Source organism: Notechis scutatus, chromosome 3 (genome assembly GCF_049901735.1).
Source record: "Notechis scutatus isolate UNSWTSFEM ecotype Mainland chromosome 3, rNotScu1.2, whole genome shotgun sequence".
NCBI lineage: Eukaryota > Metazoa > Chordata > Lepidosauria > Squamata > Elapidae > Notechis > Notechis scutatus.
Genome location: NC_142011.1, coordinates 100,863,527 through 100,878,615, shown reverse-complemented (window position 1 = coordinate 100,878,615; position 15,089 = coordinate 100,863,527). Strand labels below are relative to the sequence as shown.

Genomic DNA, 15,089 nt, shown 5'->3' with positions numbered 1-15,089 from the left:
TTGGTTTTTCTTCGTCTTCTTCCCCAAATAGGCGTACACGCAGAGAGGAACCTTAGACCTTCAACTAGCGTGGAAAGGGAGTAAAGATGCTAGAAAATGTCATCCAAGATCTGGTCCACCTAACCCTCTGCACCGCCTCAAGTCGTCGGCTTTCGCGACGCGGAAACGAAACATGAGGAGTAAGTGAGATCAACCACTGACTGGGGCAATTTTCCAGGACGTTTTTCCCTCCTGAAACGCTATTCCCTGTTTTTATTGAACCAACAGGTTGTACCTTCAAATGCTCACGTAGAAGCTCATCCCACTGACTACAGAGGAAGGGAAACAGAAACTTCAGAGCGAATATACGTGCGGCTGGCTGGTCGGCTTTCCACCCCCTCCCTCTCCGCGCTCTGCAATCCCGACCCCTTTCCACGTGCGCTTCGCCCACCGCCGGCCCTCACTCCACGCGTGAGTGACGTTGGCAAAGCGAAGTTCAACTTTGAGCGCCTCCTTAAACCTCTGGGACCATCTGACTCCACAACTCCGCCCACCCGGCTCCGGTTGCGAATGAAAAGTCAGCCCAGCCGAGCCGAAAAAGAGGAACGTGGGAGTGGGCGGAGGACAATCCAAAGAAGAATCCGATCTCGTTGGATCGTGAGATGCGCCATCCTCGGGGCACCTAACGCGCACCGGCCACATTTGTAAGCCATATGCTTAGCATGCTTCATTGTAGCGAGAATGATTAGGAGAGCGGAAAAGGTCTAGGAGAATGGCATATAGGAGAGAGTTAACCGTCTTAGCTGTTGGGATAGAGAAGCCTTTTGTGCTTGTTGCTTAGAAAGGAAAAGGCGCTCTTTATTTTATTTTTATTTTTTTGCCCGGCTTGAAAAAAAAAAAATCAAAGTTAGCTCCGTCTTGCTAACTTGCTGCAAGTTCGTCAAATTGAACGGGCCGATTTTAGATTGCAAGGGAGGAGAAAGAGGGCTTTTTGTACCAGGAGGAGTTGCGACATGTTCATGTATTTGCGTAGCATATTTTAGCCCGGGCGGGGAACAAAAAAAAAAAAAAAAAGTTGCCAGAGTTTTGTGACTTTTACGGAACCGAGAATAATCCTCGGGGCTTGGAGGTTTGACGATCCAAGGAATTCTAGTTCTAAGAACCGCAGGCGATCTTAAAATGCGTGCCCTTTGCAAGCGATTTTTTTTTCCATCCATCGGGCTTGCTTTTAATGAAATTGCCTTGGGAGAGAGGGCTGGTGTGGCAGGGTTTCGCTGAGACGAAACTCGATAATGTGGCAATGTCGAGGTCAGGAGGGGAAGAACCAGCCGTAAACATAGGAACGTTATTAGACGAGACAGTAAAACATGTTCAAATGCGAACAGAGGAATCAGGGTTAGAATCCTTAAAAGATTCTCATACCTGGGAATAAACTCTGTTGAATATATATTACTCATGGGACTGATGTATTTGTGTGTAGGCAGATTGATGGATATTTGTCCCTGCTTATTCAAGGGTCAACATAATTAGTGGAGGACTTATTAATGTTTTCCCCAGTTTATCTGTGACCCTGATATTTCACTTGTCTTTTCTGATTCTTGATAAAACTGCTCTTATTAGGCAAAGGTAGCGTGTGAAATGGTCCAGTTATACTTTAGTCAAATGCATTCAAGTTTTGCGCTGTTTATAGTTATGACAAACATCAGGTAGATTGTAGTATGCTTACTACAACAAGAAGGAAACCTTTGGAATTGGGTAAGGAAGTCTTGGGTGTTCTAACAAATATGATGGACATAACCACACACACACAAATATATATATATATATATATATATATATATATATATATATATATATATATATATATATATATATATATATATATATATATATATATATGTTTTCTTAAGTTTTCAAGGGTACTTACATGTATGGTGTTCTTGTTAGGGTATTTTCCACGTCATTGTAGTTCTTTTTAAAGTTGTACAGCGTTTCAGCAGAATCTCATCTGCCATCATCAGGCTTCTGTATTGTATATATACAGAATATATATACAGAAGCCTGATGATGGCAGATGAGATTCTGCTGAAACGCTATACAACTTTAAAAGAACTACAATGACGTGGAAATACCCTAACTAAGCTAACACATATATATATATATATATATATATATATATATATATATATATATATATGTTTTCTTAAGTTTTCGCGGTACTTACATGTATGGTGTTCGGCTTGGTGTTCGCTAGCACTACACCTGGAACTGAGCAGCAAAATCCACCCTCTACTTTGGGACAAGATAAAACAACTTACAACTTGGAGAGCTGATTCTGAAGGTATTTACAAACAGGAAAATTATTGAAAAAATTAAAGAAATTAGAACATGACAAGAAAACCCCAACAACTCACAACAACACCTGAAACAATTAGTGCACAACGTTTCCAACAGAGAACTCACCAAAACAGAAACAGATGTCCTAACCAAAGGATTCAATTATGCTATAGCACCCCAAAAAATCCCCACAGAATCCATCATATGTGCAGTAGAATCCAGCCTAACTAAATTAAATACAGATGAAGCTGATAAAATAAGACACCAAGTTACCAACATCTTATGCACAAGCAAACCACCAAAAAGCAACTTACAGAAAAATGAAATCAAAGCACTACAAACCCTGAAAAGAGATAGCAGCATAATCATCCTCCCAGCAGACAAAGGGAATGCCACTGTAGTAATGGACAGAAAAGACTACGAAACAAAATTGACAGACCTACTCCAAGACTCCACATACAAACCCATAAACACTGACCCAACCACATATCTGGAAAAATTAACCAAGAAGAAAATTATAACCAGCCACATAAGCAAAGAGATCCAACACATGATCATACCCAGAGAGAAATCTTCCAGATGCCCCAAACTATACGGCCTCCCAAAAATACACAAAGAAGGCATACCTCTCAGACCCATAGTCAGCTCCAGAGGAGCACCACTACAAAACCTAGCTAAACACCTAGCAAAAGAGCTACAGCCCCATGCTGAAACAGCAGCTTCTCATGTAAAAAACTCATACCACTTCTTGGAAATGATCAAAGATCTACACGTGGAGCAAGAAGATCTGCTTGTAAGTTTTGACGTGGTTTCACTATTCACTCAAGTCCCGATAAAAGAGACCCTTGAAATCATCAAAAATAAATACCAACCAGCTAAACACCTCATGGAACTAACAGAACACTGCTTAACCAACACATATTTCATATACAAAGGACAAAGATACAAACAAATAGAAGGAGCTCCCATGGGATCACCACTGTCACCTGTCATTGCAAACCTGTTCATGGAAGAATTCGAATCCAGAGCCCTGGCCAATGCCACCCTCAAACCCAAACTATGGTTAAGATACATCGATGACACATTCGTGATTTGGCCCCATGGACAAGAAAACCTAAACAATTTCCTAACACACCTAAACAGCGCACACCCCAAAATCAAGTTCACCATGGAAACAGAAACAAACAAACAACTACCATTCCTAGATGTACTAATCTACAAAAAAACAGATGGCACACTAGGACACACCATATACCAGAAGAAAACCCACACCAACCGCTACCTCAACGCCCAATCCCACCACCACCCAGCACAGATAAACTCCGTGGCTAAAACACTAATTACCAGAACCAAACGCCTGGCAGACAAGACACACATTAAGACTGAACTATGCACCCTGACTAAAGTACTGACAGCCAACGGCTTCCACAAAAGCAAAATCACCAGCTTGATCCACAAAAACACACTGAAACATAATAGAGACCCAGAAGATGAACAGACCTGTGGAACAGCTGTCCTGCCCTACATAAGAGGTACTACAGACAAAATTAGTAAGGTACTACACAGACATCACATCAGGACTGCCTTCAAAACAGACAGAAAAATAGCAGCCATCCTTAGCAACCCCAAAGATAAAATTGACCTGGAAAACCAAGGCATATACGAAGTCCCCTGTGCATCATGCCCGCCACATACATTGGACAGACCAATAGAAGAATAAGCACCCGCCTGGATGAACACAAAAATGCAGTCAAAAATCTGGAACACACGTCCTCACTAGTCCAACACATGGAAGCCACAGGTCATAGCATCAACTTCAATGGCACCAAAACCCTGGCCACTATAGAAACCCTAATCACAGAATCATCAGAGAAGCCATAGAGATTGAAAAAGACCAGAAAGCATGAACAGAAGAGATGATTCCACCAGGCTGTCAATCATTTGGAAGCCTGCACTCACAAACAAAAAATCTCCACACCACAAGCCAGGCAAACACCTGGGCACAAACAGATCCCCCTGATACCTCCAGCTCAAACACACCCCAACCAGGCACCCAGATGAAACCCAGCTTCCTAACTAATGATAGCCGTCCATTTACCCGAAGCCAAGCTGCACTAAAGGCCTCCATTAAAGCAACACAATGCTGCCAGCCAATCAAGATACAAAAAGAGCCAAAAAACAGACAGAAGATATTAGAGACACCAATCAAGCAGAACACAGCAAACTCCGAGACCAATAAACACAGACCAAGACTCCCAACCAATCAGGATGAAGAAAAAACCATTCTGGCACAGCAATAGGCTGCCCCAAATTCAAATCTGAAACTACTGTAAAAGTCTGACTCACAGACGGACACAATACAGAAGCCTGATGATGGCAGATGAGATTCTGCTGAAACGTTGCTACAACTTTAAAAGAACTACAATGACGTGGGAAAATACCGAACCAAGCCGAACACCATACATATATATATATATATATATATATATATATATATATATATATATATATATATATCAAAAGATTGATTCTCTACTATTTTATTTTTTTGAAATGTATTATTAGATTTATTTTTATTTGCCTTTGTTTTTTGATATCTGATGTCTGCCCGGCAAAAGCTCTGCGCTCTTTGGGGGAGGTTTTTCAGAAGTGGTTTGTCATTGCGTCCTTCCTAGGGCTGAGTGAGAGTGATTGGCCCAAACTCACCTAACTGGCTTTATGCCAAAGGCAGGACTACAACTCATGGTCTTCTAGTTTATAACCTGGTGCTTAACCACTAGCCCAAACTGCTCATTAGTTTTATATCTCACCTTAATTTGTACAGCTTAAGGCAACATGCTGTAATCATAGTACTGCTTCCTATTTTCATCACAACAGTAAAACTGTGAAGTGGATTGGGCTGAAAAAAAAACACCCACTCCCCTAACCCTAATCCTAGTCAGCTTTCAGCTCTGAGATTGGGCTAGAACTCACACTCTCCCAGTTTCTACTGCAATACCTGAAACATTCCATCAACCCACCTTCTTACTTTTACTTTTCTACTGGGCTGTTGTGCAAACTTGTCGGTAATGCTTCATTCTTTTCTAATAATGGCTACAGCTGCCCTGTAAGCTGCTGTTTCTGCTTCCCACTTACCTGTTTTGTAGTTATACAAAACAACCTAGGAAAAAACCCACAAGGCACAGCAAGCAGGAAGTGTGCATCATATGCCTCTGAATTTGCCTCCAGTGGAAAAATTTCTGGGAAAACTGTATGACTCTTAAAAACTTCCCAGCTGATAGTTCTACATTGGTTGTGTTTAGCCTGGAGATGAGAAGATTGTACCGATGAATAATAACTGTCTTAAAAAAGCTTAAAAGGGCCATCATGCAAAACATGGGGCAACATTGGTTTGGGTCTTCCAGAAGATAGGGTCATCATATGACTTTGAATTTCAGTGGAAAAATTTCTGGGAAAACTGTATGACTGTTAACTGTAAAACTATAAAGATGAGCAAGGGAGTAAATGGTGACAGGACATCAGGAAAAATGTCTTAATGGTAAAGAGTTTTTCAACAATGGACAGACTGTTTCAGGTGGTGAGGCAGAATCTTCCACTGAAGATGTTCAAACACTGGATTGGTGGACAAGGAATTGGTCTAGATTAGGCCTGTCAAACTCCAAGCCCATGGGCCGGATGCGTCACATGCTGGCCACATCCACACCTGATTTAGCGAAGGGGAAAAAAAGTCCTAATACGTCACGTGATGCTGCCGTGACAATGTGAGTTTGACACCCCTGGTCAAGATGATCTTCAATATTCCTTCCAATCTTTATATTCTGTGATATAGACATCCAAGAAGATATTTATGGATACCACATTTCTTGCCCTGGCTTAAATTGTCAGAATTGAAAATGTGTGTGTATATACTGTGTATTCTTTCTCTCTGTTTGTATGTATCCCCTAAGATTTTATCACAGGATCCAGACTTTTTATTCTGAAGAAAAGAACAGTCTGTGAATCTGGAGAAGAAATCAAACTCTAAACTGAATAGGCCAAGCAGTTTCCCAAACAAGGAAGATACTTTCTTCTTCTCTCAATGCTCATCATTTTCTGAATGTTACCGATTAAAACTCACGGTATGCTGGGGAACGCAATAACTAGTATGCAAAGAAAAGAAGGTAGAGGTTATTTCAAACTTTTTTGTGCTTTCCATTGTGGATTTAGGACTGCCAAGGCATCACCCAATCACACGTAACCAAGAGATTGTGAGTTCTAATCCTGTTTTGGCTATGAAAACCAGCTGAGTGACCTTGGGCCAGTCACGCAGTCTCAACGCAACTTACCTCACAGGGTTGTTGTGGGGAAGATAGGAGGAGGAAGGGGTACTGACATTTTGAGTTGTTTATAAAAATAATAAAGGTGGGCTATAGATAAATATATCTGTAGCATAACCTTCATACAATCTAATTGGAGAGGGTCAGAGAGGAGGATATTGTCTTCTTTTTACCATGCCGTCCTCTTGTGCTACATTATCAAAGAGAAAGAAGGAGGAAGTTGTAAAGTGTGAAGGCAATCATCTTTTATCTATCCTGCCTCTCTGGATGTGTCGTGCCCCTGTCAGAGTTTGAATTCGGGGAGGAAGACGAACAGCTGACAGGGAGTGGGAGTGTGGCTCCAATGGCTGTGGAGGAAACTGGGGAAGGGCAAAGTCCTGCTGGGCAGAGCAGGGGAGGGGTAGAACAAGGGAGAGGGAGTTCAGAGGAAGACCCAGGCCCACCCCCCTCTTCATCCTAGGGCATGCAGGGAGGAACGGAGAAGAGAGCAACGTGGGTTGCATGGCTTACGGGGAAGAAAGGGCCCCAATTCCCTTCATTAGCCACACCTGGGAATGAAAGTTTATAAGAACTGAATGCTGATTGCGGCAGCTGCTGGGAGCAAACATGACTTTATGCTGTGTTGACTTTGGTTATCTGTGTTCCTGGTGTCGTATCAATTGTGTTGATTTATTGCTGTGCCTTCATGTCTGGAATTCTTGCTCCTGCCCTGCCAGACTAATTACCTTATTTTGCCTTGATTGGACTTAATAGTTGCAGTTTTTGTTGACCACGTTTTGGACTTGATTCTCTGCAGGCAAAGGCTGTTCTGGGAGAGTTTCTCCAGCCAGAAGGTAATCAGACATTGGGGGCAAAGTTGAAGCTAATAAAGGGAATCCTACTGTGATTGTGTTGCTTTTGTGCCATGCCCCAGGTCATCACAGAATGGAGCAGATAAAGATTTAATTCAATAGACAGATTTTGGGTTACCAGGAATTCAGAAGAGAGGGAACAATTTAGCTTTCTCCCTTGACCACTCCAATTGTTGCTTAATCCTCAACTCTCAACTTCTTTGCCCTAGCAGTTCAGCCTACCATATCAGGTAAGAATCCAGATGTTGAATAAAAGAAAACTTTTCTGTATTTGCATACTTTATTGCTCCAAGAAGCAAGCAGAAGCTATAGGTTGAGGCAGAGAAAGCAGTGATGATTTTGGGCAGGAACAACTGCTGTCTCCTCAGAACTATTCAGTAGAAGGGTTGAATAGTTTTTAGTAACTCATCCTTTTGATTGCTTATCCTCTGCCTCCCTTTTAAACTCCAGCCTTTTTGTATTGTACTGCAAGGAACTGGTTTTAATTCAAAGGGAATGAATGAAATAAAGCTGCCTCTCAGAGAGTCATCATTTTCTCACTAAATTTTCTGGATGGTCGAGCTATTTAGGCCCAGTCTTATGACCATGACAACCAAAAGGAGTTTATAGATAAGCAAGAAGGAAGGGCCTGCCCCTTGTTTGACCAATCATCTATTCTGCATTAGTTCAGCCTTCTAAGTTTTCTCCAGTGTGTAACATTGTGGTCCCACCTGCAGGTAGAGAGGATGATCATGAAAGGTAGAAGCTACCACTATTTTGTCTTGCTTTTTAGAATTTGCTTTGTTTTTTTTCCACAGCAGGTATTGCAAAGCAGGGACTATGATTAGTTTACATAAGCATTACCTACAATATGTCTCTGAAGAAAGCTTGGCAGTTGGAATAGACACAGCATTTTTTGGCACCAGTTTGGAAGTGGCTTGCTAATGCTTCCTCTGAGATGTTTTTTAACTTATGAGAGAGCGATGTTTAATGATGTTTTCCTGAAAGATAGCCTGTCTGAACAACCAATGACATTGACTCAAGCAGTGATTGTGAGTAGTATTTATGCCACAGCAGTTGAACTACATCCATGTTGCCCATGCAGTAGAAAACAGTATGGATGTGGATATAGTACTAGAAAACAAAACTTAGTATATATATAGTTAGGAAGAATTTATCTTTCTTCCTGTCTATTGGTGTTTCCTTTCAAATAATCCTTCCTTGACTGGCTGTTAAAGCAGAAGTTATTTTTTTTAATGGCTGGCAGTTGCTCTTAGAAAGAATATTTGCAGTGGAGTTTAAGCTTAATGTAAGGAGGGTTGAAGTCACATACCCAATCTCTCTCTACTGCTAATACAGATTTAGGGAACCAATTTCCTGAGGGAATGTTCATTCATCTTCTGTCACTTATTGTCCAAAAGACAGGATGATTATATTGTTTAGAGGAGACTGTTCTTTCATACAATGGCAAGCATAACAATAATTCTTTAAAAGAATGGTGAGCAAAGCTATATGTTCCCTATCAAGGAAGGGCTGGCATGTTTTGGTAGATTCCTACAATATAATATATCAGTTCTTCATGCCTTAATAAGAAGCTGTTAATGTTGGAATTATGCTGTATTGAGCATGGAGATAGAGGGAGAAAATATACATACTAGGACAAGCTTGATTGCATGACTGTTTATATCTTGGGAATGGTAGAACCAAAGGACTGTTAATGTTCCTGTAGGTATCAAATGTGTGAGATTCATGAATGAATCTGTAGTCCTCAATGGAACTGCATAGAGGGAACTGTGCAGTGGGGTACGCACAGTATTCTTCAATATTTTCATCAATGATTTAGATCAAAATTTCAGATAACACTAAGCTGGTAAGAATAGCTTAAGATAGACTTGACCCCTGGCCCTGTATAACAAAATGAAATTCAACATAGAGAAAAGTACGGTTCTACATTTAGGCAAGAAAAGCCAAATGCATAGATATAGTATAAGTGGTTCCTGGCTCAATAGTAGTAACTGTAAGAGGGATCTTGCAGTCCTAGTGGATAATCACTTAAATATGAGCCAGCAGTGTGCTGCAGCTGTCAAAAAAGCCAACTCAGTCATAGGTTGCATTAACAGATCAAGGTCACATGAAGTGTTAGAATCACTTTATAATACCTTGGTAAGTCCACACTTGGAATATTGCATCCAGTTTTGGTCACCACAATCTAAAAAATGATGTTGAGACTCTAGGAAGAGTACAGAGAACAGCAATAAAGATGATTAAGGGACTGGAGGATAAAGCATATGAACAGTTGCAAGAATTGGGTATGTTTAGTTTAACGAAAAGAAGGAATTGTGGTGACATGATAGTGTTTCAAATCTAAGGAAAAGTGCTGCCAAAAAGAAGAGAAGGTTGATCTATTTTCCAAAGCACCTGAAATCAGGACAAGAAGCAATGGGTGGAAACTAATCAAGAAGAGAAGCAGAACTAAGGATAAATTTCCTAACAGAACAATTAACCTATGGAAGGGCTTACCATCAGAAGTTGTGGGTGCTCCAACACAAGTTTTTAAAGAAGAGATTAGTCTAGAAGACCTCTAAGTTCCCTTCCAACTCTGTTATTCTGTTTTTCTGAATTTATGCTATTAAGTAAACTTGGAAAAGTGCAAGTAACCTCTTAAAAGTTTATTGCTTGGACAGCAACCCACTCTTACCTTTAATTGTTTAGTTATGTTCAATTTATATAGATTACTAATCTATTCTTCAAAAGTCTTGGTAACTGCACTTCCACTTTGAAATTGTTTTGGTGTCAAATTGTATGTCGCAATACTTGAGCACTATCTTGAAATAGTGAAAAAGAAAGAGAAGTATTAAGCAAGAATATTTCAAAATTTCCTTGTGTGAAAATTTTTCCTGAAAAAAATAAATAAGGTGGAGCACTCACTCCTCACAACATTGTTAATACTTTTTTAAAACAAAGAACTCTTGATGTTAGAACAGATTTCCCCATATTCTCAATTTTCATCAAAGTATTCTTTCTTTTAAGCACCAAAGTGAATGTTAAATGTGTTCAAATAGAGCTGTGTAATAGATAATTGTAAATACCCTGTCCAAGGCTAAATTGGTGCAAAGCTGAATCTGATTTGCCATGGCAGAGATTAAAGCAAGGGTCCCCAAACTTGGCAACTTTAAGACTTGTGGACTTCAACTCTCAGAATTGTCCAGCCAGCCAGCCACAATCTTAAAAGTTGCCAAGTTGGAGACCTCTGGATTAAAGGAACAAGCTGTCCCACTTCACCCCGGTTTATAAGTTCCCTAGGAGGTACCACCCGGTAATTAGAGAATCTATTCTAGGACTTCAGCTGTAAATCTGAACAATGGCAAGTGCAGGGGAAATCAGGAGATTCAGGCAGCTCAAATGAGCGTAAAGATTTATTGCAAGCTTAAGCTCTTTACAAGAATTGGACCATGTAACAGTCAAAGAAAATGAGTGTGAAATAAGGGAGGCATTCAAGGTGGGGTGAACTTCGATCTTTTGTGGGTCTGTAGTGATTCGTTACTTATGACACGTTTGATCCCTCCCTCAGGCTCAGCCTGGTCATCTCCTATAAATATGCTCTAATAAATGTCTAATTCATCTTTGATTTAATAAACAAGTATAACAACATAAAGGTGCAAACAAATTTGTATTTCAAATTGTATACAGATATTAAAATGTCTAATCTGAAAATTTACAATACAATAATGCATATACAACATAACATTTCAGTCTATAGTAAAAGCCTTACTTTTTGTAAACCCCAATGGTAATTTACTGTAGCTGAATAACATATTGCTGTAATGAATGAGTTATTGTGCCATAGGGCAAGCAAACTCATCATGACAAGCAGTTTGGTTCTTGTAATAAAGCTATTAACTAGGAGAAAGACCCATTGAAGTCACTGTGTTATAATTCCAACTACAGGATGGTGTAGGCAGCTCACTCTAATGTTTAAAATATATTTCATCATTAGCTGCACTGCATTGAAAGTGTTAGACTTTATTATTTGAACAATATGATATATATTGATGTATATGATATATCCCTCTATAAGTCTATACCATCCATTTCTCTACCTACCTACCTACCTACCTACCTACCTATCTAATAAAGTAACACTTTCAATGGAGTGGATCTAATGATGATATGCATCTAATAATTATATATATAGGCCATGCTGTTAAGTTACATACAGGGAATCCTCAACCATTCTAAGTTACAGTGACACTGAAAAAAAATATGGCTTAGACTGGTCCTCACACTTAAAACTGTTGGAGCATTCCCAAGTGATGAAAATTTGGGCGCTTCACATTTACAATGGCTGTAGCATCCCAGACTCGTGTCCAAGCAAACTCAATGGGAGAATGACTGCCTGATTTGCTTAACAATTGTAGTGGTTCACTTAAATCATGTCAAAAAAGGTTGTGAACTTGGGCATGACTCACTTAACAACTACCTTATAAGCAGCAGAAATAATTGCTGAAGAATAACATTCTGGTCCCAACTAAGGTTATAAGTCAAGGACTACCTATTCCAGGTGAAACAGGCTTCTTTAATTTTTGATGTAATCTTGTTACTACAAGACACATTTTAAAAAGACTTTAATATTGAGGGAGTGGGAGCCTACCACTATTATCATATTTACTGAAAAATGTGGCCCCCAGAATAGCTGGGAGCCAGGTAGCATATACATTTAATAAATTATAATCATTATCATGCTCCCGAAGAAGAAAACATAGGGAAAGGACATTTGTTAACTTGGAGAACTCCCACATTTCCCCAAAGTTTATTTAGTGATCCATGTTTTCTGAAAGTTTGACAAACACTGTTCTTGTCAAGGGCATGTGCACAAAATGGGAATGAAGTGTCTTCAAACAGACTACAGGGTGAGTGTTGATATATCAAGCTTAACTATACAAGTTAGACAAAAATGGGTCCTTTTCCCCAAGCCGTATAAGTAACAATATTTTGTTTAAATTTACACATGATTTTCATTTCCTGGTTAGCTGTGTCCAGGAATTCTTTTTATGTTAGGTTTACATTGTATGTTAATAGATACATAGCAGCTGGTAGGATGGGGGGGAAATCAATGTTAACAAAAGACTGGGTAAGTGTTATCAGTTATTATGTTTAAGTATGGCATGTGAGCACTGTAACTGATGTACGGATCCTTTGAACTCTACGGATTCGGTAAGGCTTTTGTTCTCCAGTCATAAATATTTGCGTTATATGCAAAAAAACAAAACGCCACCCAGACTTGGCTATAAAATATATTCCTGCTTTTCTTAGGCAGAATAATAACTTTTTATTGGAGTCTTGCCATAACAATAGCATCATTGTTAGAATAAGATAAAGTTCCAGAAGCGGAATTGCCCATCTGGTAGTTTCCCTGATCAAAAGTCCAAATATGAATCCTATCTTGGAATGTTCTATGACAAGGAGATGTAAAAATTGTATTGGAGGATAAAAGCTTGAAGTCTGTATTCCATCCTACTGTCTAGCCAGGAAACCAACCTCCTTTCTAGGTCTGATAGAGTTGGGCCTGATCCTACTTTATTCGCTCCCAACAAACAGTAGAACAGTGGCTCCTGACTTTTTGGGCACCAGGGACTGGTTAAAGAGAGAGAGGTTTTTCCATGGACTGGAGGGGACTTGCATCCAGCAGATGGGGTTTCACTTGTTTGTGTTGACTGGTTGCTGGCATGCCGCAGCCCACAGACCAGGGGTTGGGGACCTCTGCAGTAGAAGTATTGCTCTGTTTACTGGTCAACGACTTGACAAGGCATTTGGTTAGAGAACCTTTTGGTTTATAAACTTGAAATTAAGTTTTCTTGCATTTCAGCAAGAGTAATGATTTATTGGAATTAAGGGTCAAGCTTGGAACTAGTTAAGCAGACCTATGAATACCCAGGAAACATAGATAAACAGTTTAACTGTGGAATAGCTATTATGAAGGGATTGCAATAACTGCTGTTATATCAAAAGCAAAACCTATTTATAGCAAAATCGGTGTACATACTCTTCATCTCCCTCTCTTGGGAGAAGCTGCGCAGCAGGCTGGAATAGCCTATTTTTTGGACAGGGCATTTCATGTTTCTTGGTTTAGTAAAGGATAGCTTTGATATTTTATTGTTTTTCTCTGACGGTTTGAGAACTAACTGTCACACAAGGAATATTTATGATCAATAAGCACACATGGAATGTTGATAGTTTGTAAGGGTTCTTACAAATGGTTGTTGTTATGAGCATCACACACCTTAAATTAATCATTTCCAGGAATCATAAACTATGAGGGCTGGAAGTAACCTTCATCACCGTCTTGTCCATTGAAAGAAATTATTGTATAATTTTGGTTATCTAACCCTCTGTTATTGCGTTGCCTTCAGTTTCATACCAAATAGTCGCTTCAAGTAATTATTGCTATTTCTAATGGCATGCTAGATAATCTTATAAATAACTAGCTCTATATCTGTGCTTCGCTATGAAGCTATGTGATCGGGCTTAGTTTTTGGGGAGGAAAATAAAGGGAAAAAATCCTGCTTGTGCCTACCAGCATCCATCGGTATTCATCTGGCTAATGCCCTGTCAGTGTGTGAGAGTTGAGGGCTGCTTGGAAAATGAAACAGTAATTGCTGTGTGAGCAAGAAGGAGATAGCAAGGAGCCTGGGTGTGGCTTAGCTCAACTATTCTGTACTAAAGCTGGTTGCTGCTGTGAAACTAAAACTGAAACTGAAATTCCTCTCCTCTGCTTGTGTAGCATCAGAGTGTGTTAATAATAATATACGAAATACTGATGCTCTGACGATCATTTAAAAAAATCCTTTGTTAATGAGCACATAGAAGCCAAGAGGAGGAACATACGTGCCAAATTTCAAATTTGTAGTCTTTATGGTTCTGGAGATTTTGTGATGCGTGAGTGGTATTTCGCTTTTATATATAGAGATTTATTTATTATACCAGGTTTGGTACATTTGCTGTTTCATTTTTCAAGGTTTAACATTACACTAGCAAACTCATCCGAGAAAGAACATGGGAATACAATCCTGATATGCGCAATCCTTTTTCTCACATATTATTATTTTTCAGTAGTAACTTCATCATTCAGGCTGTTCAAGATGTTAGAATTGGAGTCTTTTGCCCTTATAGTTGTGATAAAAGGATAGATCAGACCCATTGGTTTTAATAAGGTAATGGGGCCTTTTTACTTGGTTAAAATTTTATGTTACCCAGCATAAATCTCTTTGATAAGCTTCCACCTCATGTGCTTTGCATGATAGGTTGACCTCCTGCTCTCTGTGACAGCCCCTCAAATATTTGATGACTGCTATCATGTTACCCCTAGTCCTCTTTGTTAGACTGGGCATGCTCAGTCTAGTTTATGTTCAGCCACCATGTCACCTCTAAGTGGTTTAATGTAGGGATTAGCAATTGTTTCAGATAACAGATACTACTCATGATTTCAAAAAAAAAATAAAGTTAAAATTTAATTAAAATGTTAAAGCAATCAAATTTGATTTTGGTCTTGTTATTTTGACCACTTTATAAAATATGTATTTATTTATCAAGGTTTTATAAAGGATCTCAATGGGTGTTGCATTAATGT

At 39.5% G+C, this 15,089-nt stretch overlaps 1 protein-coding gene across 1 annotated transcript in view; it reads left to right on the top strand.

Annotated features, from left to right (window-relative positions):
- The first annotated feature begins 243 nt into the window (after window positions 1–243).
- PLA2G4A (phospholipase A2 group IVA) overlaps window positions 244–15,089 on the top strand; it is an 88,923-nt gene continuing 74,077 nt past the window's right edge. Inside the window, exon 1 of the mRNA XM_026669286.2 lies at window positions 244–683. The gene's annotated coding sequence lies outside the window, so the exon portion shown is untranslated. The remainder of the gene's footprint in view (window positions 684–15,089) is intronic.